Genomic DNA, 3,760 nt, shown 5'->3' with positions numbered 1-3,760 from the left:
ACACAGTGGCATGTGCCATGGGCTTTTCAATAGTGTGGTGGCCTTCAATGGATCCTGCTGGTCTTGCCTAAGGCCCTGACAAAGAGGAAACTATCCTTGGGAGAGGTTGTGAAGGCCTGACCAGTGCCTGAGAAACAATTAGGAAAGCTTGCTTATTTTTCTTAGAGCACTCACCTTCCATCATCAGCCTTCCTGGGTCTAGCTGCTTTCCTGGGTTTACAGCTGTGATTTACTTTTCCTTGTCATTCTGCATAACACCACCTTCTGTATTGCAGAGTACCTCCCTTAGTCTGAGTCCCTATGTCATCCTCAGCACTGAAGCAGAGATTTTCTGACACACATGCCTGCATGGCCCATCTCTGCCCACACTCCCAGGTCTGTGGTCTTTTTCTGCAGGATGGTAGAAAAAGCAATTGGAACTAGGAGACCTAAGATTAAGGGCCTTCTCAGTCATTCATTGGTTGTGAGCTATCAAGAAATCTTTTCTCCTTCCTGAGTCCCTCATGGGAAGAGGCTGGCTTTGGAAGACACAGGTTCACCTCAGGTCTTGTACATCAGGACTACCACTTGATGTGCAGCTAACTATGGAAAAAAGCTTGACTGGTTGTTATCAGTTTTTTGTTTTAGGAGGAAAAGTTTGTTGAAGTGTGAGAGTACCACCCAGAGCGCTGGGATAATGAGTTTTTGGGGTGCTCAGACCCCCCTTATGGCCAATGTCCACTCTGCTCACACATCAGGAAACTTCTACCTAACAGGGGATTGGCTCGTCTGGTGTGGATTCTGTCTCAGATGGCAGCGCTCAGAGGCATCTTTGATGCGTTGTTTTGCTGGCCTGAGGTGATCATTACGTCCATCTTTCCTGGACTTCACATACTTCTTGGGCAGGGACAAGAGCTGGTTTATCCATATCTGCTCCAGTATCCAACACACTGTAGGTGACCAATAATAAAGTAAAAACTGTACACAAATTTTCATATTTGTTTAGAGGACTTGGAAGAGACCCAAGAATAAAAAGCCTACTTTTGAAAGGAGAGGTTATAGATTGGGTAATGAAATTTCCAAGCACTTATTTTGTGTTAGATCTTAATGCTCACCTAGTTCTTGAAAGAGTAGATGTAATTTCTGTTTTGCAAATGAGTAACTATGTTAAATCAGTAGGCCAAGCTCATTACTTTGTACTGGTGAAATATACTGATCTCACGTGTCAGTTTCTATGTTATGTTAAAGCAAGGCGAAGTTGTCCAAATGGGAAAGGGAACAAGAGATGGGAAGGAGTGAAGGGATGGAAAGGGACTTAAAGGAAAAATAAAAGAATTAAAGAAATATGGAAGCAGAGTTTTTGTACTTGGGGAGTGGAAGAAGAGTTGGAGGGAGGAGAGAGGAAAGAGATTTGATAAAAGAATTGAAGGGGCTGGGGAGATAGCTTAGCAGTCTAAGTGCCTGCCTGGCAAATACAAGGATCTGGGTTCGATTTCCATACAGCGTGCTGTGCCAGCCCTGGAACTCCAGGGGTGCCATGCCAATCACTGAAACCAGGTGTGGTGGCGTATGCCTGTAATCCCAGTGGTGGGGAGGCTGAGACAGGAGGATCACTATGAGTCAGAACTGTGTAGCAGTGAGACCCTGTATCAAATAAATAAAGTAATTAAAGATTAAGAAAAAAGAATTGAAATGTGATATGTTGTGGGGGGCGATAGAACGCTCCTGTTATATTTTCCCTTATTTGGGCAAGAAGTGCTGCAGCACCAATCCCTGCTTGCCTCAACATCTTCCTGTGGTCCTGGACCTCCACTATCGATCCACAACTAGTCCCACCCAACTGCTTCCACTATACAGTTATTTAGACCCTGCTCACTTCCTCAGTAAACGAGACTTGATCAGAAAGCCTGTCTTGTCTCCGTCTCTTGTGTCTCTTGCCCTGTCTTGTTCATCCCCGTTCCTTCTCCAGGTCATTACCCCACATCTCGACTCTTGGGACGAGTCAATATGTAGATGCACAAATCCTCTATGATAAACATATTTAGTATGTACTGCAAAGATATACTAATAAACACATCTACATATAATTCTAAAGATAAATGAGGCAGTTTATTATATCCATTTGTAGTGGAGTAAACTGAGCCATAGGGATGTTAATTCTTTGTCTAAGGTCCTTTAAATGGAAGGTTCACTTTCTGATTACAGTCCTCTACTCTTATAGCGCCAAATTTGACTTGAGATTGGAACACAAAGCTTGATGGGTTAACTTTCATTGGAGAATCTGTCTGACGACACATCTTTAAGATAATAGACAGTAAGAATAACAGCATCCTCCATCGCATAATCTAGAAAGAGACGTACGCAGTGATGGTAGTTTTTACGGACTCGTGATTAAGGCACCTCCCCAGCTCTCAGCCTTGTTCTTCAAGGAATGATACTCATTCCTCACTGCACATGAGGACTACTTTCATAGGACTCAGCACCTGAGCAGCTCTCACGACAAAGGAGAACCTCTGGCATCTGAACACAAGCGTCCCAACAGCTAGCTGGGGAGGATTCTATACGCTGGTGTGCTCCTGAAACACAATGTGTGGCAGGCTAGCTTGTGACAAAGGGCAAACTCATGGTGATTTGGTGCTTTTCGGGGAGAATTCCGTGACCCTTAGACCTTCTTTCTCAAACACAATTGATTCTGGATACATTATGGATAGAACCAGGGCAGCAGAGAATCCCATGGGATGCTTGCTGATGAAGACTTCAGAGATGGGTGTCCTTCATATCTGATTGAAGGGCTGAGGGTACAGTTGGTCCCCATCTTTTTATTTCCCAGAGTCCTTTCTGATTTTTTTCCCTAGTAGATGGCCTCACAGGGGGAAGTATGACTAAAGACAGCGTCTTCAGAGAAGGGCATGTATAATGACAACTGCTTAGTTCCAAGCATGCGATGAGGGACTCACTTCATTCATTTCATTTGCAGAATGTTTTAGACACTTCACATCTTGTCATGTCTTCTATTCATTCAAACTTAACAACATTCTCTCTACTTCCCTGCAGACGCGTCTCTGCGACGGGACTGTTGGCAGTTTCCCATTCACCCTGCCTCCTGGCCAAGCGCCGCATGCTCCGTCCATTTGGAGTCCTGCTCCGGTCCGTTTGTCCTGCCAGCCCCTCGCTGCTCGTACTGACGGCTCTTTCTCTTTGCAGTCCTCCTTCCCTCTGTGCTCACCAAGTAAGTCCTGCCATCTTTCCGCATCCTCTAGCGTGTTTCCTTCCCCGTCAGCCTTTCCCTGCCATTCTCGGTGGCGCAGCCCACTCCTCCCGCAGCCTCCCTCTGGCAGCTGCCCGCGTTCGTCTGTGTGGTGCTCTCCGCCAAACTGTGCACTCCGGAGGCCGAGAGGACCCTTCAGTTCAGCGTTCTCATGCGGAGGGCAGTGTCAGGAGCAAAACATGTGCTTCATCAGTATCTGTAGAGTTAGTGTGATCTGGGTTTTTGGAAGAGCAGGACAGAAAATAAACAATGTATTGAGTCCTAAGGCAGGGGCTGGCTTCGTGCAAGTGATGCTTTAGATGGGTTTGCTCCATCTGCACGCTGTGTGTCTTCCTGGGTGGGAGGTGGGTGCTGAGGAAAAAGAGCTGGGAGTGGAAGCATCATTTCAAATGGTTCCCATTTTCCATTTAAACTGTGCACCGTGTTCCACAGACATGTACTCCATCCCAGCCCAAGGAGAAAAAGACAAGGTGAAAACCACTGCATCAAGAGGAGGCTCAGTATGAGCAGTAA

Source organism: Octodon degus, unplaced genomic scaffold (genome assembly GCF_000260255.1).
Source record: "Octodon degus isolate 3935 unplaced genomic scaffold, OctDeg1.0 scaffold00014, whole genome shotgun sequence".
NCBI lineage: Eukaryota > Metazoa > Chordata > Mammalia > Rodentia > Octodontidae > Octodon > Octodon degus.
The sequence above is the reverse complement of the archived record's forward strand: the minus strand, read 5'-3'. Positions refer to the sequence as shown.